This window comes from Crocuta crocuta, unplaced genomic scaffold, assembly GCF_008692635.1.
Source record: "Crocuta crocuta isolate KB4526 unplaced genomic scaffold, BGI_CrCroc_1.0 scaffold48, whole genome shotgun sequence".
Taxonomy (NCBI): Eukaryota; Metazoa; Chordata; class Mammalia; order Carnivora; family Hyaenidae; genus Crocuta; species Crocuta crocuta.
Window position 1 is genome coordinate 11,597,779 of NW_027533089.1, and position 25,093 is coordinate 11,622,871.

Consider the following 25,093-nt stretch of genomic DNA (forward strand, 5'->3'; position numbering starts at 1 on the left):
TGTTGTCCAAAAAAGAGTCACTTATATACGTTAGTAAAACATGATTTTTCTTTTCATGTCTTTTTGATTCCGTAAAATACATGCTTAGACAAAAATATAGATTTTTTTGTGATTGAAAATTACAAAAATAAAGTTTATCTTTTTTTAACAAGCGATGAAATTCAAGGGAGCTGATTTTACTAAAGCAGACTGTACTATGATAAAATGCCTGACTTGGTTTGGGGGGGCGATCCCTCCCGTGATATTAGGAATTTACAACATCTGTAACGACTTTGGGTTGAGTTCTATAAATGCAGCTCCAGTTTTCACGCTGGTCTCTTCCGAGCCATTATTTGATGTGTGAATTCCTTTCTTTTTAAGTGGACGATTTCAGAGCCGCCCAGCAGGCGAAGGGGGAAAATCCGCGTGTAGGCCGCTGGTGACGGCTGAGTGCGCGGCCAACTTCCCCTGCTCCCAGCCTGCCCGGCAGCCGGGTCCGTCGGCCCCTCCTCCTCCTCCTCCTCCTCCTCGGGCTCTTCCCGGGCAGTGAGGGTCCCCAGCGCCGGGCAGCGGGCGGGTGGACGCTCCTCGGGCCTCGCAGCTGTTCTGCCGCCCGTAGCCCGGCGCCCACGCGGCGGGACAGCCTGCGAGCGAGCGGCTGCAGGGCGCGCAATTAGGACGCCCGGGGGACTCGGAGAGGCCCGGCTAACAAACCCTCCTTGCGGCTTTGATCCTCGCCTCCTCGTTCCCCAGCGGGCATCCAGCCCCCAGCCCCGCGCCGCGCGCCGAGCTTCCTGTCCTCGTGAGTTTGTTGTGCTGGGATGCCTTGCAGCAGGAATCAAGGTCTGGCCGCGACAGGCTAGCCAAGCTTTTTATCCGCATCCCTGGATGGGTTGGGACCACGAAATGAGAGGCCCTGCCCAGAGGGTGGAGGAGGTCCGCTGCCTGCTCTGGGAGGGTGTGTGAACGGGTGTGTGTAAATACAGGTAGCACCTCTGCAGGGCTGCGGGTGCACCTCACCACGCTGGCTGCCCATCAGGCTTAGCGCTCAAGACTATACAAGGGAACAACGAACAGGGGTTCAGTTCTAGGGCAGCTCCCACCTTCTACAGCCCCAGGGTCATTTCCCGAAGAGCCAGGGTTAGATCCCCCAGCTCACTACTCTCATATGTCTAGCCTCATTCCTGCCCTAGTCCGGTGTCAAAGGGGTAAGACAAGCACATCCAGACCCGTCCTGCAACTTTCTCTGATGTTGGACCTTAGTAGAGTTAGAAACATTTTTCAAAAAAGTGGAGTGCTGTGGGAGTGTGTATTGGGGAGGAGTGGGAAGGAAGAAGCGAAGAAAGGGGGTGAAATCCAGGAGGAAATTGCCTCCGGCGTCTTGATCAGACTTTGGCTAATTAGGGAGTGGTTTGCAGATTTCTCTCTAGCTCATCAATTTGCTTTAAAAGTGGTCTTGGTCTTGTTTGATGTTAACCAAAGGGTCTGTACTGGCCCTTCTCATTTTCTTCCCGCTGAGCTGGGGGCACACTCTAAATAGCTGGGTTGGGCTGGAAACCGGGCACCACTGTGTCCAGTGGGGAATGTCCGGTGCCTGGGCACTCTAGCAGTCTCACCTTGTCCCACCTTAGGTGCTGGTGGGTTTTACAATCAAGTTTAAATGGCTCAAAAATGGTCTGCCTGAGCCTAAAAGGGCACTTTTCAAGTCTTGGTGGTGGTGGTGGGGGGGGGTACTACAGCTTTTGTCTGCACTGGCCCTGGGGTTGCTCAGCTTCGGGCACAAGAGGGACCTGGGAAGTCACTGGAGTTCACATATCACACATTCCCTATGAAGAATGACTTCAGGTCCATTTGGGGAAAACACAAACAAACTCAGAAATACAAACAACACCATAGCACCCATCTGTTACCAGCAGCCAGCCAGCAGCTCACCAGCCACTCTGCGGAGGACCCTGCCTGCTGTCCCTTCATTCTCAAGACTAAACTTGGACTCCATAGTTGGATAATGCAGGAGGAAGACCAAGTTTTCTTGATTAGCCTTATATTCCACTGCCGTTAGCCATTAATCTGGATCCACCAGGGTCCTCCTAAATTTGCTTTTCATCAAAGTCATGTTTTCTTCAACCCCCTAAACTGGGCAGCTAAAAGGTCAGTTCCCCTCTAAATTTGTTTTGGGTATTTCCTGTTGCATAGAAGTTGGCAAATTGGATGTTAGGGATGGGAGTTGTTTCAGGAGGAAAACTGAGTGCTGGATTTCTTCTTTTCATTCTTTTCTTTCTGCTGCAGCACTGCATAGGGCACCTCAGCAGGTGCCCTTCTATCCAAACGTCCCCAAACTACGGCTTAGAAGTCAGATGCAAACCCATCCTTTTCCTCAAAAGGGGTCCCTCTGTTCCTCTGCGCTTGTCCAAGATGGGGCTTGACTAAGAGATGAGGAGTGCAACCCTAGGTTTTTCTGAAAAGCAAAGGTCTTTTTTTCTCATGGCAGATCTGAAGTCGGTTATGGAAGCCCAGAGGATAGCTGTCCCTGGGGGCTGTGCTCCTTTTCTTTTTCCCTAGCTTCACTTGTTGTCCGAAGGGCACTCTATGGTTGGACTCTGTTTGGATTGTGCCTTTAAGTTGGGGACTGGAGAACAGGGACTTGCCTTGGTAATCTTTGCTTCCTATGGAAACCTAGGAAAACGAACTTGTTTCAGAGAGATGTTTAAATACCCACATTGACCCCCTTTGATTTGCCCCCTCCAATATCAGCTCTGGGACCCCAGCAAACCTGGCAGAAAACTGTAGTGAATGTAAAGTACAAAGTAACTCCCCAGCCAGCAGCCAGCCAGTTTAGTCCCAGCCAGCAATTTTCAGTGAGTTGTAAAGTAACGATTGCAGCTTGTCTCTAGCCTCCAGCAAATATACCTACCACCTTGTATCAGTTTATTTTTGCTCCACCCCTTAAAATGAAAGCCCACACGATGGCAAATTAGACAGCGGATTTCCTCTGTTGCAAATAAAACCCACTTACCCTCAAACCAAGACTTCCCTCCTCCTCTCTCCCTGCCTTCTGACTCCTACCTAGGCAGCCCTTCCCCAGGAGTCTGCTGAATCCCACCTCCCCTCTTTAAACTGCAGCCTGTGAGTAGTTTGTTTTGTTACATTTTTAACTTTCTAAAAATATTTGGAAAAGCTCTCCCCAGGGCTAGGGAAACTTTAGTTCCTGTTAAGCCATGTGGTTACAAAAATATACTGGAAGAGAGCTGCTTAGTTTTCTAAAAAGCCCGGCGCGGCTTGAAGTCAACAGGCTTGGGAAGAGATTGACTTTTCACCACTGGTGGGAATGGGCGAGGGCAGGGTGGAGCCTCCAAGGGGATTCATGTTTCTTCCGTAGCTCGGAATCCTTAGCGAGTAAAAGCTGGCTGTTGCCTTGGCAGTTGGCTAGAGAGGTGTGGGCAGAGGGATGAATGGGGTCCTTCCCAGGGTTTACCTCAAGGACCCTGGAAAGTGCCTCTGGGCTCCTTGAATCTCCCAGTAGATCTTTGTCTTGCCCCACTCTCTTGGCTAGTTCCAGCCTTCCTCTCTACCACTTGATTGTTTCCTTGGAGTTGGGGCGCATGGCCAGGGCCCCGTGCCCCATGCCCCTACCTTCTTACTTCTGGCAGGCTGAACACCCCCAGGGCTGAGTGGGGGTAAGTGTGTAGGGCTGAGGGTGTGCGCTTTCAGAGAAAGGGAGGTGTCACTGGCCTCTTACATTGGAAAAACAGGTCAGCTGCCTCAGGGCGGTGCGGTGACCCAGAAGGGACTTTGTTCCTCCCCTCCTTCCGGCTGCATTTTGAAGGTCTCTATCAGTCCGAATGTTACGGGGCGGGCCGCCTTGGCCCACTGCATTCCCAGTTTCTTTCCTCTCCGTGTCTCCTGCCCGGTCTCTTCCCCCGGGCCTCCTTCTCCCGAGTTTTCTCTCCTAGCACCACAGACAGCTCCCAGGGCGCGCGGTGGAGCGTAGCGCCCGGGGCTGGCGGGTTCCCTGCAAAGCCTAGGCGACCGCAAGGGGCGCGCCGGGGAAGGGTCGACGGCGCCCGCGGGGGAGGTCCACGAGGTGATTACAAAGAGCCCTCCTGGCAGCGTTTCCTGATTAGCTCTAAGTCCAAACAGGGTCACATTCCAAAGAAGAAAATCTTCAGATCAATAAAGTAATTCAAAAACCCAAAGATCTCGGGGTAAGTAGTGCTCAGTGACAGATCAACTCTAAACCGTCCCTATTTAATAAGTTCTTAGTGGAAGCCGACTGGGGAGGACCGGGGCCTCAGGTCTGTTGCTTCGGAGCCGTTGCGCCGCGGCCGCAGCGAGGTCGCCAGTGGAATCGCTCTAACTGGCACTTTTTACTTCCTCCGCTCGCGCTTCCCTGACTGCTCGGCGAACCGCCGCCTCGGCAGATGGAAGCCCAGGAGAAGCGCTCCCGAGGCGGCCGCCCAGCCGGGAGGGCGGAGCGGAGGCCCGGAGCTCCACTGCTGCTCTCATCCCGGTCCTCCGCCCCGCAGTTCGGGGAGTCTCCCGGCTTCCGCTGCTATCCGGTCCAGGACAGCGGGTCGCCTCCGCCGGAGCTCCACCAAAAGAAGACGACCTTCTAGAGCGCGAGGCTGAACTTGATTTACGATAAAAGGGCTTTGTCACTTTGCGGAGCTGATGGATTCCCGCCCCCGCCCGCCCCTGTATCTGGCTGCCAGACTCGATTCTTTTGCAGAGGCCCTAGAAGTGGCGGTCCTCCCGCCTTCTGCTAACGACTCGCACACACGCTGCAGCCCGCGGTTCGAGCGGAGGTTCTCAAGGCCCGCGGCCGCGCTCGGCCTCCGCGCGGCGTCTCCCAGGGTGCGCGCCCCAGCCGAGACCCTGCGCTCCTCTGCCCCCGCACAGCCCCGCGGCCGCAGGTCCCCGCGCCCGGTTACCGACGTGCTTCAGGGAGGAATGCGTGCATTGGGACAGGGACCCTATAGAGCAGGGACGGGAAGGAGTCCAGATGCTTTCACGATCCGTGCTTGGGCTGGGCCTAGCGCAGGGCCTTTCTCTCACATCTCGGCGGACTCGGGAGAGAATATAAAAGCTTCTCCTTTTCCGGTAACGATATAAATCTTTGCTCCGATGGGAGCTCATTTCTGTATCCCCCCTCCTTTCCTCCTCCCCTCAAAAGGCCTCGTGGCTGCAAATGACTGCCTCCTTCAGATTTTCCCTCAGTTCTTGAAGCCAACTCCTCTTTGTTGATTACCTGCCCCCTCTCCATCACAGTTTAGAGGGATGGAATTGCTAAGTGGAATTTCAAGCTGATGGAGATTACTTACATTTTATAGGTTCCTGGCGCCCCCGGAGAGCCCCCAGAGCGTCCGGGGGCTGGAGGAAGAAGTGTTACAGGGCGCGCATCTTTACCTGAAATGGGAGGGAAAGTTTTCTACAGAGTAATATGTATTTATAATGTTGCCTTAGGAGAGAGAAATTAGGCATTGGTGGTACACTGGTTCCCCACGCCTATGCTACCAAACGAGAGTGCCCACGGTGGAACACTAGTCTACAGTCAGTCGACTTAAAAAAAAAAAAAAGAGGCAAGCTCAAAATTGTCACAAAGATTAGTTTGTTTGGAAGTGGCAGAGGAATGGCAATTTGGGCATGCTAACTGTAGCAAGCTACAAGAAAGCGTATTGAGGGTTTGGAGCAGGCTGTATTTATGGGCAGAGAATGTAAAGAGAGGAGAGTTCAGTTAGAATCTGTTAAAATAAAAAACAAATGGAGACCAGCTTTGCAAATTCCCTGAGCAGACAAAACCAGTCCGGTCATACAAATAAAGCTCAATTCAGCTTATTTTGTAAGATCAACTGGACCTGGGTCATTTCTTGTTCAGGTGTCTGGAAACCATAACCTCAAATTCCCCAAGGTTGATATGCAGTAACTCCTGACCAACTCCCTCTCAACTTAAGAAAATCCCAACATTATTAGCTTTTTATAAATTAGAAAATTATAGGAAATCAGTCTTTCAGTCCCTAAATATTGTTTTCCTGAGGGCACACATGTGATATTTTACATTTTATATCTTTACAGTCCCGCCTTTTGATCAAGATCTTTCATAGAAAGCAGCATTGATTGGTTATGTCATTCAGGTGTTGCTTGTTAATTTTTGTCGAAGGTGGATTGCATTGTGTGCCCTGTGAAGCCAAGGAGGATCATCAGGTGTCTTTTTCCATGAAGCTGAGAAAGGCCATCCTCAGGAGTCTTGTCTCAGGGAGGAGGGAAATGACATGGAATTTCTTTGCACTCATTTGAGCAACAAGAGGGTTGAAAATGAAGAATTTGAGTTATATTCCTCTAAGGTGGACCATTTAGTTTCTGTGGTCAACTGAATTTCAGAAAAAGCCTTTGAAAGGAAAAAAAGAATTAGTACATACATTTGGGAAGAAGGCATTTGTACTAATACAATATAGTAGAAATTTGATTAAAAAGATTAAACTGAGGACCAAAAGCCCAATGATAGCTATTGAGTGAAATACACCTCTCAACCAGTTTTCCCATTTGCCTATGTTAAATAGATTGAAAATGTCCCAGGTTCTGGGAGCTTGACCAACTTCTGGTAGCTGCTTGATGTTGTCTTTTGTTATTTTTGGTTCTTGTGTTATTTTCCCTGACTTATTGACATAAAAACAGCATTCTTCTCCAAGTAAGGTGCAGGTTCCCCTAGGGGGCAGTGAGGAGGTTTAGGGCTCTGTGGTTTGGTAGGATAACTTTGCAAGGCTGTCTATTTGAGTTTGTTGATATTCAAAAGCTTGAACAGAAACACTTAAAGTGGTAGATGTGACTATAGAAAAGGTTGTGAATTGCTTTTTCAAGGGCTGATACTCCCAGTCTAAGGAAAAACAGCTCTGGCGAAAGCATGCCCCAAACTCGTTCTGTAGGGTTCTGTAGGGTCATAGGCAGGCAGCCACTCCATATTATAACATTCCTAGTTCCTGCATGTCCTGTTAACTTGACGGGAGAAAGACCTCAGAGTAGGTATATAAGAAGTAGAAAGAAGAGTTTTTCTAAATTTGGCATTAGGGGTGAGAGTAATGATCCTACAACCTCCCTTCCAATTAAGGGGAAGTATAGAATATATGTTTCTTCCACATAAAAAGAAACACCCAGTGTATTCTAAGCCTAAGGCATAATTGGTTCCCTTTGCCCAGATTCTTATTCCTGGAATGAAAGAGGGAATCTCATGATCAGAAATATAATTATTTATTTATTTATTTATTTATTTATTTATTTTTTAAATGTTTTATTTATTTCTAGGAGAGAGAGAGACAGCGTGAGCAGGGGAGGGTCAGAGAGAGAGGGAGTCACAGACTGAAACAGGCTCCAGGCTCTGAGCTGGCAGTCAGCACAGGGCCCGACGCGGGGCTCGAACCCACGAACCGCAAGATCATGACCTAAGCAAAAGTTGGACGCTTAACCGGCTAAGCCACCCAGGCGCCCCTATAATCATTTATATAGAGTTCTTGATAATCTGGTTTGTGAGCATTATGGGAATGGTTTGTGGGCGTCTTAAATTTCTATAGATATAGAAGAAAGTAGATTTGAAGTAACAAGTGAACTGATCTAGTATAAATAAGGTTTTAGTGGAGATCTGGAAGATATCTAGGGAAAAAGTAAGTTTCCACCATTCATCAGATTTTTGGTCAACTCCCAGTGAAGTACCACTGAATGAGAACACATTAGCTTCTCATTTTCTGGTATTATTATGGCTTTTATTGCCCCACCATTGAGATATATTAATGGAGGAGATGATATAGTCTTCTGGATTCCAAATAGGGAGTGAATTCATGTTTATTTGGATCATATAAATTAGTATAGTCACAAATATTAATGGGAGATTTCCTAGAATTTTGCCATTTCTGTCACTGTTTGTGAAACATAAAGAAAAATTTTGGGTAAGAGTCCAGACCTAAGTGAGAGATAATCCTTTAAGAGTGGGGAGCACCCAATGGAAAGCCATAGTATTTGGTACCAGTCTTCTAGAAGGAAGAACATGTAGTCCCAAAGGTACCAAAGGAAAATCTTACGTTTTTACCAGAGCGGTTTTATTTTATTTTATTTAAATTATTTTTATTTATTAAAAATTTTTAAATGTTTATTTATATTTTGAGAGAGAGAAAGAGAGAGAGACAGAGAGAGAATGAGTGGGGGAGGGGCAGAGACAGAGGGAGACACAGCATCAGAAGCAGGCTCCAGGCTCTGAGCTATCAGCATAGAGCCCAATGCAAGGCTCAAACTCACAGACTGCAAGATTATGACCTGAGACAAAGTTGGATGCTTAACTGACTGAGCCACCCAGGTGCCTCTTTACCAGATTGGTTTTGCTATCCTTCTAAAGATACTGGCCAGGCCACCAATTCAGGTTCATCATGGTAATACTTGCCCTGGCACAAAAACTAAAGAAAGACCAATAGAAAGCCTGAATGATCTGATTTAACAAAGCATTGAGTAATTAAAAACAAACAAACAAACAAACAGGAAAGTTATATAGGCCTGATATGGATATCTTGAGTAAGCTGTCTACTCTAGATGCCATCTGCTTCAGTTCCTAGAAATTTTCAGTTTCAAGTCACCAGTTGGTGTGCAGCCTCATTCAGATTTGGGGGCTTCTTTAGATGTGGTGCAATCCCAGGTATCTATTCCTTGAGGTTTGGCTGCACAGAGATTAGTTAATAATACCTGGTAGAGACATTTTCAGCAAGGTTGAAGAGTCTTTTTAGCATTGTCTTTTCCAATAGACAAAATCTCCAGGCTATAAGGTATGATGTTTGATGTCTTCATCTCCAGAGAGTGCTCTGTGGAGACTGTTCTACCGAGCATGATTATTTTCTATCGAGTTGATTGTTTGTAAAATTAACATGCACCCCCCCCCTTTGTTAGTTTTGGGTTAAAAGAAGCAGGGGCTAAGTGCATTGGCCTTCCTGTAGTTATTTTAAAAGGTGAAATTTTGGGACACCTGAGTGGCTCAGTCGGTTAAGCATCCGACTTCAGCTCAGGTCATGATCTCATGGTTTGTGGGTTCAAGCCCCGTGTCAGGTTCTGTGCTGACAGCTCAGAGCCTGGAGCCTGCTTCAGATTCGTTGTCTCCCTCTCTCTTTGACCCTCCCCTGCTCACGATGCCTCTCTCTCTGTCAGAAACAAATAAAACATTAAAAAATTAAAAAAATTAAAGGTGAAAGTTTATGCATCCAAAAAAAAAGTAGGTCTAAGATTTAGAAGAAACAATGGTAATGCTTTTGGCCAAGGTATTTGGATGGTTTCCACTAATTTAGCTGAGTCAATAATTCCATTTGTATGTTAGACCAGTCCTGAAGACTGAGCACAATAAACACAATGAAAGTGTTGCAGGATTGGCCAGATAACACAGGCTTGTTCAAGTATTTGACCAGTAAAATGGATTTCCCCTATTACTATGAAGACCAAAGGGGAAATAATCTTTTCCAGTAGGATTTAAGCTACAGAAGGGTCACCTGTCTACAAGGGAAATCTTCAGTCCAATGTGAAAACATGCAAACCATTACTGGAATATATTTATATCCATGCGATGAGGGCAATTGTATGATATCCACTTGCCAAACCTCAAATGGTCCATCGGGTAAACTAAAATGTCTGGGGGCAGTGTGGGTGAGTTTCCTTGGGTTAAATTTAGGACAGGTGGAACAAGCAAGATAAACCTTTTTTTTTGTGCCTTGAAGATGTTTCCCACCAATATTGATTCATGAACATTATCATTTTATCAGTTGACCAGTGATTTAATTCATGTATGATAGTTTATAATGGAAATTTGAGATTTTCTGGCAGGACTGGTTGTTAGAACCAGAGGTTCTTTTCTTCATGATAACAATAGCATTTACACCTCCAAGTTTGTTTTTCTTTTTTAGGGGCCAATTGTTGTGTATCTCTTTGATTGTCACCAGAGGAAGTAGTTTTCTGGACCATGATAGAGGTTTGGTCTATGGATCCTTTAAGAGCAGCATTTTTTTTTTTGCAAAGACATCTGTGAGTGAGTTCCTTTGGTTTCCAAAGAGTCAGACTTAGAATGCCCAGGGACTTTAATAATGGTCAGAACTGCTGGCAGGAGGGTAGCATCTAATGAATTTTGGACACAAGGGCAATTTTTAATTTTGTCTTTGCTGGAAGTAAGGAAATTTTATTGTTTCCATTACATTCCAAAATCATGGGCTACTCTGAAGGTACATTAACCATTAGTATAGATGTTTGTGGATTTACCCTTAGCTATAATACATGCTTGAGTAAAAGCACGTAATTCAGCTTGTGGGGCTGAAGCATCCACAGTTAAGGGTGCAGCCTCAATGATCTCTAAAGGAGTTGATACTGCACATCTAGCAACCATTTACCATTTTCACTTGTCAGGGAAGAGCTATCAGTAAACCATGAGAAATCAACATTTGCCAAGGAGGTTTCTTATAAGTTATCATGAGAGGTTAATAGATGATCTTTCAAAGTCAAACTGTCATGGAGGTTTCACCCATGGAATAAGGAAGAGGAGCAGCAGGGTTGAGATTGATACAACAAACAAGAGTGATATGAGGGGAGGTTAGCAAGAGAATTTCATAAAAGATGGCTTGCTGAGAGGTGTTGGGTGTAGTATGAGTTCAAGAAAGCTTTGATAGAATGAGGTTCAAGGAGGATCCTATAACTACTTCTTCAGTGGCCTTTCACAGAAGGGCAGTCAGTAGTAGTGACAGCTCTGAGGCATGGAGTGGGGGGTCATGGGATTTAATGTTGGCGGTAGTAACCTAGTGGTTGGTGTGGTAGCCTCCATGTTTTTGGGTAAGTACTCTGGGGGCATATCCCTCCTTTTCAAATACAAAAAGGAAAAAAGGTAGTTAATAGTTTTGGTATCCAAGGGCAGGTAGAATTATTAATATTTCCTTCAAGGTTTTGAAAGCCAATTCATCTTCGTTTTCCTAGGTAATAAGTGCAGGTAATAAATATGTCTTTTTAATAAGACATATAGGGGCTGGGCCATTAAGAACTTTGGAATCCGACTGCAACAATAACCAGCTAGTTCAAGAAAGCTCTGTAATTTACATTTGTTTTTAGGTTTTAGGAAGCTCAAGTTGCCACAAAGTCTACCAGGACCTAGATGTAACCCTTGTTTTGAGATTAAATGTCCTAAATATTGGACTTGAGTTTGAAAAAATTGCAACTTTATCATTGAGACTTTGTGTCCCTTGGTGGTAAGAATTTTGACAGGCAAATATTGTCTTCTTGTGAGGAGGCCTTAGAGGGTGAGCAGAGAAGTAAATAGTCTGCATATTGTAGTAAGGTGGGATCTCCAGAAAATTTATTTCAAGTCAGCTTTTAAAATTTGTGAGACGTATAGAGGACTTCCAGTATTCAGTACTGTCCAAGTATACTCTTATTCTCCCCAAGTAAAACCAAAAAGATACTGGTGAGCCTTATCGATTGGAATACTAAAGAATGCATAGCATAAGTGGATCACAGTGAAAATTGTGCTTTTGGTAGGGATGGATGCCAATAATGTATGGGGATTAGAAATTATAAGATTGCAAGGAATAACCGTGTTATGATGTATTGCTCAGACATCTTGGACAAATCTTGACTCTTAGGTTTTCTTACAGGTAAAATAAGGATATTAAAAGGACTGGCACAAAGAATAATAAATCCCTGTGCTTTATAGCCTTCTACGATAGGCTTTCATATGAAGCTTCCTTGTTTATAGGGTATTGATTAATTTTGGGGAGAGGTTTTGAGGGATCAGTTTGGATCTTAAGGTGAAGGGGGGCAATATGAATTCTACCTCTGTCTGTAGAGGATTTTGCCCATAGGGTAGGGGACACTGAAGTTTGATCTTTCCTGGTGTGTAAAGTACATGTGAAAGAAAAAGGGTTTGGATTTATTGAGGATTAAGTTCAAGGGATTTTTAGTTCAGGAGACTTGAACTTAAGAGTTATTTCTCCAGTTCAAGAGAAAGAAATGGCAGCATGCAATTTTTCTAGGAAATCTTATCCTAAGAAGTGGACAGGAGCAGACTCATTGAGGAGACATGATGTTGATCTTGCAAAGGTCCCAAACAAAGAGGTATAGGTTTGGAAATAGGAACGCATGGTGGTTTATTTGAGATCCCCATTATTTGAATAAATGTGTTACTCTGAGGGAGAGCCTGTTTAATTGTAGTGGAGTTGATCATTGGTAGAGTAGCTTCTGTGTTGATTACTATTGTAAGGGGCTGGTCCCCAGTCTGGAGAGTAGTTTCCCCTAGCCTATTTAATGGTAGACTGAAAAACAGCCCTTGTGTTTCTTCAGAGTCCCATCATTGGGATGAGTCTGACCCTTGGCCCATGGAAAGTTGTAGTTGTCTAGAGCTTTTTCATCTGTAGCACTCCTTTCTCTGAAGGTAAGTTTTTTTCTTCTTTTTTGTTTGTTTGTGTGAATAATGACAACTGAATTTGATAGGGAGAGTTTGTGAGATTTCATCTGTTGAGATTGGAAACTGGAAATTTTATTTGCCCTTGGTTTGGATTTGCCTTTGTTTTGGATTCATCTTCTAGGGTGAAGGCTAACCGATGAGATGGATTGACAAGATCAGGGGTACACATTGTTTCCTAGTCTTTGCAGGTTCTATTGACTAACAGGGACAGATCTCTGTTTAAGCCATTTATAAACATTGAATTAAAGGCCATCCTGAGTCAACATCTCTAGGGAGTCTAGAATTTAAAAACAAAGTGGAGTCTGCTGTAGCAATCATGAACAGATTTGGCAGGCTTTTGGATGCATGCCTGAATTTTGCTCCAGTCTACTGGTTTAGGGAAAGCCCTTCGAATGGCAAGATTCAGCATTTTGGCTATGGCACAAGCTTAGTCATATAAAAGAGCTGAGTTACTTGGAATCCTAAAGATTGTTCAGGACTTCTGCATTAGCAGTTTTCATCCAATGCTGGGCTTGGCCTTCTCCACCAACACATGGACTAACTGACAAAGAAAGAAGTGAAGTTGATTAGTTTGAATTACAATATTGAATTTTTCTGCAAGTCTATGAGGATTCTCAGTTACCTTGGGAAAATATTTTACTATATGTAGCTCTAAGTTCAGATTTGGTGCATGGGACATAAGAAATTAATAGTTTTGCTGGATCCTCAGAAGACCTGATTTTAAAAGGGAGAGTTTTAACAGGCTCGGTTGGTAAGGTTTCAGCAATAGAGAAGAAGGGGAGTTCAGATGAAGGAAAGGGTTAGAAGAAGACAGAGATGAATCTAGAAGAGGTGGAACATGGGGTTAGGGGTCTGGGACAGTGTTGCCAAGGAAGAGGCTTCAGATTTTTTCTTAAATCTTCTTCCAGCAGTTTATTTGCTTCAGTTAGTTAGAAATAGTATTTTGTAAAGAGGCAATTTTTGAATGCTGAGTACGTTCAGAAGCCTCCAGGTACCAATTAAAATAGCTATCCCATTCAGGTTGTTTAATTCTATTCCTGCAGTCTTCTAATTTAGTCTGGAAAAAAGCAAGTTTGGGGAGATTGAAAGTTCCCCATAATGGGCATTGAAGTTCTAAATTACCTTTAGTAAGATTGGTCAATTTAGTTAAAAATGCACATGAGGAGAGGCCATATTTTTTTTAACATAGAACTGTCCAGGATCCCTGAAGGAGGGCCACCCTTTGTGTATTTAGGTGATTGGGATCCCATGTCTTACAGGTTTCCTTGAGAGCAACAGAAAACAATATTCTTAAATAGCCTGATGGGTGTGCTTTCAGGGTTGGGAGTTGTGTTTTGTTTGATGATGTGCCTTTCATGGGATACCCTTTGTATTCTCCCCTAGCAGATGGCCTTTGCTCTAGCTGTCTGACCCATGACCAGGTGTCCCTTGTTGCATGGAAATTGTGTTGCATTTAGCAGACAACCTAATGTCAACCTGGCCTGTCCCTGACCATCTTATCCTATCAGGGGAGTCTGTTGCTTCGGAGACCAAAGTCTTTCCAACAAGGTGGCAAGCGCTCTAGTAGCATTTATTTGCTCAACTCATGCCCACCAATATCATATTTTTTTAAAAGTTGTTTTTCTCCTAAGAACTCCACAGAAATTATACTGAAATTCTAGTGTGCTGCTGACAACACAACAAATGCGTATTTACAAAATGGACAAAGCTTCAAACAGATCCCAAATAAAGTGAGAGAGCTCAACCAAAGGCAAGGAGCTTGGGATCCAAGAAAAGACTTCACTAAATTGAAAGGAGACAATGACCCACAGAGGAAATGAATATAAGGGACTTTTTGTGGGTACCTCTCTGGATTCCAAGAGTTGTTCTTCGGGGGTTGACTCCTTTGGATCCTACTTCTGATGTCAAGGAATGTCAACTGAAAAATGAGGTAAACTGAGTCAAGCTCAAAATTGTCAAAAAGATGAGTTTTTTTTTGTTTTTTTGTGTTTTTTTTTTTGTATAGCAGAGAAATTGGAATTCAGGACTTGCAAACCATAGCAAGCTAAAGGTGAGCCTGCTGAGGGTCTGGGGAAGGCAGTATAAATGGGCAGGAAATGTAAAGGGTGGAGAGTTCAGTTAGAATCTGTTAAAATAAAAAACAAACAGAAACCAGCTTTGAAAATTCCCTGAGCAGACAAAACCAGTCCGGTCATACAAATAAAGCTCACCTCAGGTTATTCTTTAAGATCAACCCAACCTGGGTTATTTTTTATTCATGTATCTGGAAACCATAAGCAAATTTTTTCAGGTTGATATGAGGTAACTCCTGACCAATTCCCTGTCTTGAAAGACAACCCCGACATTATCAGCTATCTTATATCAGGCATTTATGGGAAATCAGTCTATCAGTCCTTAAGTTTATTTTCCTGAGGGCACATGAATGAGATTTCCCATTTTATATCCTCTGGTTCCATTTTAGATCAAAATTCTTACATAATTTAAAAACCAATTTGCTGATAGTGTTAGGAAAGGCGTATGGAAGTCAGTGTTACTTCCTGCTGAAGGGACGCTAAGCTTGATGTGAAAGTGGAAGTCTTCCAAGTGAACAGTCCGCAGTAGGTCTTTTTCTCAGTAGATAGGTTTCTGGTTGTGTGAACTGCTATGAAATCACTCTTTTCTTTTTCTTTTTTTAAAGTAGGCTCCACACCCAGCATGGGGCTTGAACTCATGGCACTGAGATCAAGACCTGAGCAGAAGTCTAGTTGGATGCTTACCCAACTGAGTCTTCTAGGTGTCCCGAAATCACTTTCTAAAAAATAAATTCAAGGCTTTTGATTTTCTAATATCTCTCATTTGAGAAAATTGGCATGTTATAATTTCTGAGAGATCAAATAATGTTTGCTAATAGACTGAAGGAACTGATTGTCCAACTTCCTCTTGCATCACCTCCTACTTTCCGAAGCGGGGCATCTGTAGGTCAATGGGCAGGAAAGTCCTAGCCCAGATATCAACAAAGAGAGTTGTCGACTGAAACAGAACAAAATACCTCACATTGTTACTCATCTGCCCCATTTCCCACAAACTATTCTGTTTTATTTGATTTTTAATTTTTGTTATTTTTGAGAGAGAGACAGAGCATGCACAGGGGAGGGGCAGAGAGAGAGGGAGACAAAGAACCGGAAGGAGAGTCCAGGCTCTGAGCTGTCAGCACAGAGCCTAACGTGAGGCTCAAACTCAAAAACTGCCATCATGAGCTGAGCCAAAGTCCCAGGCTTAACTGTCTGAACCACCCAGGTGCCCGCCTCCCACCTCCCCCAAACTGTTCTATCAATGGAAGCTTGCCAAATTGTTTCCATTAAGTTTAGAGAATTTCAAAGAGACTCCTACTTCCTCACCAGACTTGAGTGACCATATCGTGGGATTACATGGAACATACTCATATGTAAATAAATGTATAATTGTCACATAATCTTTCATTGCTACGCATCAATTGATTTTCCCAGAAAGTCACATTAAGCCCAAATGGATAAAGTGCAGGCACGGGGTGTTTAATTTTGTTCTTCTTTTCTTCTAAATTGCTTTAGAAATTTCTGGCAATCCGTTTTTTGGATTCCTCCCTGTAATTCTCCAGATTTATGTTACAGTGTATTATCAAGAGCCAATTCTTTGCCCCTGGAGATAGCTCCACCCATTCCTGTCAGGTGTCAATCTTCTGCTGCCCTCCCCCATCCACCGGTGTCTACTTAGAGTGCAGGAAAGAAAGCAGCTACCCAGTCGCTGGGGTTTCCGGGTTTCCCTCGCCTCTGCTTACTCTTTGCTAGTCATTCAGTCCCAGGGTGGAGCTTTCCCAGGTTGCCCTGGCTGCAAAGAACAGGCCCAAACTTGTTACTTCTTTCGTCTACCCTTCTCTTGTTAACATTTTTGGTTTAAACCCTTCGGCCCTGACGGGGCCTAAGGGGTGACATTTTGTAGCGCTGCACATGCTACCATGCGTCCCGAGGCCTAATTATCCCGGAAGAAGGTACAGTTAGTTTCACTTGTCCAAAGTCCTACCACGAAGATGTTTATTAGGATGGGATTCGATTAGAATTTGTATAAGCATAAAGACCTTTCCACCCTGTTTAGCAAAGCAATAATGGCTGCGACTGCTTTCATTTCAGGAACTGGTAATAGAAGTGATGGCCAGGAATCTGGTGAGGAGCGTCAGGTGAGTGAATTCCAGAGTGAAAAGGCCTGGGCTGCCAGGAGACTTTTTTTTTTTTTTTTAATTATGGTTTTTTTTTTTTACTTCTGAGAGAGAGAGAGACAGACAGACAGACAGCACAAGCAGGGGAAGGTCAGAGACATAGGGAGACAACAAACCCGAAGCAGGCTCTAGGCTCTGAGCCGGCTGTCAGCACAGAGCCCGACGCGGGGCTCGAACCCACAAACCGTGAGATCACGACCTGAGCCAAAGTCGAACACTTAACCGACTGAGCCACCCAGGCACCCCCTGCCTGGAGACTTTTAAAAAGTCCTAGGTCCATAGAGTCTATTCTGCCCGCCATTCTCACTTTGCTTTTCTCTTCTGATTTTTGTTTTGCCATTTTCTATGTCTGGGATGTTTTTAAGGGGCGAAAGTGATGGATCAAGCATTGCTACTGAAGGCTGTCAATGCTGAAAGCTTGAATTAAGCTTGTAAATTTATTGAATATTACTGTTTTGAAACAAGACTTAAAAAAAACCCCAACTTAGTCAAAAACACTGCTTATTAACAGTGGGGTTTCATACCTCCCTGGCATTTCAGGGCATTGACTTTATTTGGCAACATGTTCTACAGGTTTGTTTTTTTTCTTTATCTTATGAATGATTTAGTCCCTTAAGGGGAGCATGACTTTTCCTTGGTTCTGTTCAGAAATTTGGCAGAAGGATCTTTTCCAACATCCACATTAATTGGTAATTGGATTTTAAGCAGAGCTCCTCTTGATACAAACCCACGGTTGGAAGGAATCTCAAAGGTCATCTAGTTTAATGCCCATTCCAAGCTTTAGTTCTTTCTACAACATATTAGCCTAGTGTTTTTTTCTGTCCACCCCTACCCCTTCTCCCACTTTTTTTCTGAGAAGATAAAGTTTAAGGAAAGAGATACTACAGGATTACAGCATTTTCACATGATTTTTGACTTTCAGTTTTAATGGCGTTAAATTTATATGGTCAAATCCTACTGCACAAGAAATTTGGGATGTTTTGTAAAGATTATTAAAATAACTTTCCTTTTGTAAAAGTAATGAATGCTTTTTTATATTTTTTAATATTTATTTATATATATATAATATTATATATATTAAAAATCATATTTTTATATGTGATCTATATTTATATTGTGATCTGTTTCATCTGCGATATCATTTATGTTTTCCCCATGTAGTACAAGCATTTCTCTGTATTATTTAAAACTCTTTGTAAGTATCGTTCTTGATATATGTATTCTCTTCCATAAATATGTCATAATCCAGTCAACTCTTCTGGAGCTGGACATTTAAATTGCATTCCTTGATTTGAGATATATAATGCTTGAATGAGCATGAAAGCAAGATCTTGGAGATCAGGTCCTATATGTTATTTGGTGTATCACATTATTATTTATCTTGTTTAGGGTAGCGGAAGCAATGAAATAGCAAGATGATCAGCTCAAGAGGGGAAATGGATTACCCCTGACCAAAAGTAGTGGTGTCATGAACAGTGCAAAGTCAGCCTTAGTGAATTGAGAGCGACGTGAGTTAGCCTGTATATGTTGTGTCGAAGTAAGCTAAGAACATCACTCACCATGTTTTCTATACATGTTTTGAGTTTCCCTGACTTTGGGGTATGAATTTGGAAGCCTCCTCGTCAGAGAAGGAGACTTGCCTGGCTGAAGAGGGAGGAAGAGGTTAGGTCTCTTCTGACTTAGGTTGGTAGCATGTTGCCCGCCCATCTTGCCCCACTGCTTTCTGCGCTCCAACTATTCTGTGGGTAAACAGAAGGCTTTGCCTTCTAGCGCTGTCAATCTGGCACCTTTCATCAGAACTAAATTCAGGTTAAAGAAAAAAGAAAAAAGAAACATAACCCACAAAGAAATTTGAGGGTGGGGGTGGGGCTTGAGGAAAAGAAGGAAATAGCAGTAGTCTACCCTTTCATTTACATGACACACATTAACCGTAACATAGAAGTTCCAAGAGAACTGTCTTGTTCTCTTGTCTCCAGGAGCCCATGTAGGGCGCTTTAATTGCCACATTTTCAAACCGATATAATGGTGGGGATGTCTTAGTAATTACCTTAATGAGATAACACCTTTCCTTCCCTCAACCTACTCATTATCACGCCTCTTGTTCAAATTTCAACTACAAAGAACTATACTTGTAAAAAAAAAAAAAGTCTGAATTGTATTGTTCCAGGTCTCATACCCTTAAAATAATCACATTGCACATATCTTAAAAATATGAAAGAAATAGTACACATAAGCAATTCACATATGTTAAAGGAAAGGCTTGAGATAAGTAAACTAAACATCTGGGTGCCCTTTAATTATTCTTGGTTGGATTCTTTATCTTGACCTATAGTGATGCTAAGGTGCCAAAGTGATGAATTTTAAGATGTTGGGCTGTGAAGACGTGCAGCTGCAACACTGATGGATTTAGGAAGGGATGGTAACAAGGTTAGCTGCATGTGAAGTGTGAATTGAGATTTTTGCAAAGAGACTGTGATTGCAGATGGGCATAATGTTGTACCCTTGCATGAAATCTTGCTATTATTGTATAATGGTCAGACAGAGTGTGAAATGACTTATTACTTTTCTTTTATTCTTTAATGAAGTTGGTTAGAGTAGCACGACTACTGCTAGTCAATAGTAGTAAAGCACACACACAAAAAACCATATGACAGGTGCTGACATATTAAATATTTATTTAGTTTTGACTCTTTTCCCCTAATTTTCATGAATATCCATATGCAAACACAAGCATCTCTTTATCTATACAGGCCAACTTGCACTGATTTGCGTATTTGCACTTAGCCTTATTCTCCTGTATAAATATCTATACAAGGGTTTGATGCATAGAAAGATTTCAATGTCCACGAAAATTTCATGGCACTTTTAAGTGTTTAAAAATGCTATGATGCTTTGGGGCTGATTTCTACATGGAGTTCAGATTTGAAAACTCTATTTGGAGTTACATGGGTACTGTGAAATATCTGTTTACCACTCTGGTGACTTGAAATGCTTTATGGAACAAAACATAATTAAAACCCATTTTGAGGCACACTCTCTAACATGCTTAGTTATGGGGAAGATCAAATCATGGTTCTTCTGTTTTGTAGTCTAGAGTACAAATCTTTCATTGTAGCACAGAGCCCATAATGTAAATGTTTCTTTACTTCCCCATATCGGCATCACAAAAAGATAAAACCTTGGGCTTTACAAGTCAAAATGCTATGATATTAAAAACAAAACAAGACAAACAAAAGCCCCTCTTTCTCTGTAGTCAGTTTTCCAGTCCCAGATGCTTGTGTTAGAAATATACATTTAAAGAAATATTTGGGGGTGATGCCTGGCTGACTGGCTCACTGAGTAGAGCATGTGGTTCTTGATCTTGGGGTCATGAGTTCAAGCTCCATGTTGCGGGTAAAGCTTACTTGAAAATAAAAAGAAATACTTGGTTTCGGAGATGAGGGAGTTTATTCATTATAGTATGATTTCTACATGTTCTCTAAGAGTCAAAATAATTCTTAATGCATTGGTGATATGAATAAGAAGTGTTTAGAAAGGACAGAAATATGTCTTTAGTATATCCCCTTAAATTGAAAATTTAACATTTAAAGGAAAGCTTAATTCAATTGGTTTGCATGTTTCCTATTGTTATATAGTTAGACCTTGATATAATCAAAATTCTTGTTCTGTGTTTGGAATATACTGAGAGTCAGATGATGTTCTGCAAAGCAATGCAGATCGGCCTTTAAAAAACAAACTTAGAACAATTGACCTAGAAAAGCAATGTTTAGTCTTGTCCCTCAGCACATGTGTATTGACCTTCCCCCTCCCCCCACCCTGCTCTTTCTCTGGCTCAACTTGCTTCCGAGGCAGAAAGAACTTCATGACCATGTAGTTCCTCATCACTCAAAGGATAGAATGACACTTTTATTTGGATGGAATTTGGAAATATAACATATATTTAAAAAATTTCTTTTTTTGGGCAAATGTTGTCTTTCACTAGGAGCCTCTTGGAGTGACTGTAGTCTACGACTGTAGTGGAGTGAGCGAGTTTCTCAAGATTGTTCTATGAGTATATACGGCGTTGAGCATTATGCATAGACCAGGTTTTTGAGGGACTTGGATGTTTGAGGTATCTTAACCACATATATTTGTGATGTTAGTTTTGGGAAAGACATACACTCCCACTGCTTACATGGTAACTTGGCCACATCTATAAAAAACTCAACTTTTAGCTTTTGGCCACTTTATTCTATATTCCCTAGAGAGAGAAGGTGTGTGATTGGCTTGTGGTCTACTAAGATTGGCCCTTATACAATTATATGAAAGCAAATCTGTGTAAGAGAACCCATTATGTGACATGGGTAAGAATCTGTTTCACTACCTTATCAATTTCATGTTTTTAAAAAATTGGCTGAGTTGTATCTGTTGAGATGTTTTAGGAAACCCTTACAACTTAACATTAGTGTTGTAAACCTTTGAATACTTCCTCATTAAGAAAAGGTTTCAGCCTACTATAAATACACAGTATGTATGTAGACACTGATTTCGACTAATTTTTCAGCTGACAGCTTTACCCTTGAAGTTTACTTTCTAATAGCATTCTAGGATGAGAGATATTAGTCTTTACCTTTGAAAGTTCTTAATGGTGGGGCGCCTGGGTGGCTTAGTTGGTTAAGCATCTGACTCTTGGTTTCAGCTCAGGTCATGATCTCACCGCTCGTGGGTTCGAGCCCTGCGTCCAGCTCTGTGCTGACAGCTGGGAGCCTGCCTGGGATTCTCTCTCTCCCTCCCTCTCTGCCCCTCCCCCATTCACATTGTCTCTGTCTCTCTCTAAAAATAGATAAATAAACTTAAAAAAAAAAAAAGAAAGTTCTTAATGGTAGTTTTTCTTAGGAAGATAAGAAATATTCCTTCTGGATTGGTCAGGGAATGATGAAACACAACACTCAAAGTCTCTGGTTAAGGAAAAGTGCCTGTAAGTGCTGGTTTCGAAATTCTGGATGGTTGTCAAGAACATTCATCTGTGCCTACTTCCTGATCATAGCTAGTGAATTAATATCTAACATTAACCTCAGTATGTGTTACGTATGTCTTTCTTTCTCCAATCCTTAGATCAGGGCTACTGTAAAGTAGGAACCAAAAAAAAAAGTTTCTACAATTGAATATGAAGTCACCAATTAATTAAAAACATTATATCCAAGAGATGTTTGCAAGTTGATATATATTTCTTGAAGGGAAAGAACCATATCTGATCTTTCACTGTGTTTCAAGTACCTAGAATAACCATAGGGGCACAAGAATGTTAACATTGTTGACTGTAGTGGTGATATTGTGCAAAATTTAAAAAATCTCATTTTAATTTTCAGGTAGTTTTTGGCTAACAACTTGTAGATGTCAATAAGAAATAGTACCTGATAAAAACTGTACCCATAATAGGACATCAGCTTATTCTGGAATGAAGTGTACCACTGGCCTATTTTTTATTAAACCTTCATTTTTTTTATGGCTCCAAAGCAGTTATCTGACTCACTAGACTGACTTGTTGCTAATCATATGTAGCAAGTAAAGAAATGCACAGAATACCCCTTTCCCTTTCTCTTTTCTAACAGTTAGCCTCTTTAATAGGGATAGGAGTGAAGGCTGATGTCAGGAATTGACTCCACTTTCCACTGGATCCTCTATTCCAAATTGTATTGGTAAGTAAATTCAGGCAGCTACATAAGCCAAGAAAAAGAATAGAGAGACCTATAGCTTATGAACAATGGTAATGACAACTGGGAAAATAAATTGAGTTGGCAATTTAATACATATAATTCAAAGAGTAAACAGAAGCAGCTAAATTTCATGGTTAATAGTACGTACTATTGAAATAAGGCTGTGGGAAGACACTGTTAATGAAAACAGTGACTTTCAAAATGAAGCTACGTTTAGCAACTATTTTGCACTGGAAGTATTTGGCATGATGTTTGGGCTCAAAATTACTATTCTGTATTGCTTAATGCACTGCTAACTGGAATCTGAAATGCACGTGGCAGGAGAAGAGAGAAAACGGATGCTTTTTCATGTAAGAAAGCTCACATCCAGTTTCTCTTTGGATTTTACTGCGCCTGTATTTTCAGATGCTTGGAGAACAAAAGCATACCAATAGAGAATGATCTATAAAATCTTGTTAGGTATTATTTATGTATTATTATTTTGTTGGAAAAGATGTGAAAATATGAAGAATTAGAAAACAGAACAGCTAAAATAAGTTATAATGAATCACATCTCAAAAAACACACACGAGGGAATAAAAATGTAATGACAACACGTTTTCATTATTCTGAAAACAAATTCTGTCTGACGGTTAAACCCTATTAATTGGGTATTTTAGTTACTTACCAAAGGAATAAGACTGGAATAAGTAGCCTTTCCTTCTGTGGTATAAAATGGAACTAGTGTTATTTCATTTGGTGATCTTCTGGTTCTTATGGAAAGACTGAAGAATATGTGGAAAGAATTCACTAACGTATTTCATACGGGGACTTCCAATTTCCTAGATGCTTTTGGTACCAAGGTATTTGAAGAAAAACTTGAAGAAACAAATAGGAACTTTAGAGACACGACAACTATCCCCAGAGCACTACAATGATTCATAATTCACAAGAGACCAAGGCTCAAGTGGATCATACTTTTTATGGTACAAATGGGATTAACATTGCACATCATAGATACAACATGTTTACAACAAAGAAGACCACATTTCACTTCCCTCCTACTGTATTAAAGTTTAGGAAAAACAACATTAGAATATTTTTTAAGCTTCCAAATTAAAGAAATACCTATGGTTATTACTGTTCAAAGTTGGAGATGGTTTTAGAATTATTTTAGTTCTTAGGGTGCTGAAATCGACTCACACTGTCTAGCATTGCTGCGATTCATATTTATTGTTTGTGAAACATCAAAATGTGTTATCACCTTTTCAACTTAGACATTGTCTTACTGGCATGTAAGCTTCAAGACTATCTGTCCCTTTTCTAAGTTACAACTCTAGGAAAGAAGTAGATCCTCATGTTTATTTGTGTGCACATCGTGGATACCTCTGTGTGACTTACATACTCCTCAACCACTGTGAAAGTGTTGGTTGTGGACAGCAAGGGGAAGGGCAAGAGAGATTCCTGCATAAATACACGGAGTGTGGCTCGAGCTAGTTTCTGGAGTCTTTCTACACTTTCCTTCTGTAGGTCAGTGCCTTTTCTCTGCTTTCTTTAATTTGTTCCCTTTCTCCTCCCGTTTCTACTCTTTCTCCTTTTAAAAACCCAGTTTAACCTCCATTTAGTACTTCTGCTGTTCTTTTGTATAAGTTGTTTGATTACTTGTCTGTTTTTCTTAGACTGGAAGCCTTTTGAGGACGTATAATACACATTAAAAAAATTCCCTTAATGCCTGTCAGAGATGCTCAATAAAGGTTTTACTGGATAGAATTTATTACTAGCATTCTTATCTTATAAATTATGTATGAGGCTGTCAGGATTTTTTTTTAACGTTTTTATTTATTTTTGAGATAGAGGGAGACAGAGCACGAGCTGGGGAGGGGCAGAGAGAGAAAGAGACACAGAATCTGAAACAGGCTCCAGGCTCTGTGCTGTCAGCACAGAGCCGATGCGGGGCTCGAACCCATAGACCGCGAGATCATGATGTGAGCTAAAGTCCGACGCTTAACTGACTGAGCCACCAGGCACCCCAGGACTATTAAACTCTAGAATTGGGATTTTTTTTTTGTATCTGCATATATAAATTTAAATTTGTAATTAATTTAGACATAATATTGAAAGGTGACTGGTTAGGATTATCAACACAATGTTAATCGTAAAATATTAAGTGTTTGGCAGGTCGGAGTCTCCTGTACAGCTTTTTATTTACCAAATGGGGCCTGTGGTTTGTGAAGATTTTTCTCCAAAACATATTAATCCCCTATTTATTTTGTACAGCAGCAAAGAAAGATTCAAATATAAGATTTTAGAAAGGGAAATTGGAGCTGTGAAATCTTATGAGCTAGATCTTTTCTAAAATATATATATATAATACATTTATGTATGTGTATGTACATAATATAACTATATAGTATGAATACATAAAATTATATACACACACACACACACACACACATATATATGGAGAGAAAAAGAGAGAGATGTCTCCCATTCATAGGCTTTGGGAAAATTAAATAAAATTTATTGGTGAAATGTCTAAGAAATGTAGGAGTTGGCATTTACCAACTATTTTGACTGTGTATTCTGACTATCATGAAGTCATTTTTGGTATTTCTTAAAATACTATTTCAGCTCCCAGCTTATTACTGGTTCATCTAATTTGAAAGGTTAATTGGAGAATGCTGATAGATGGACATGAAGCTATGTCTGGTCTCCTTATATCTCCTGCTAGGGTTCTGTCCAGTGTTTCTCTGCGAT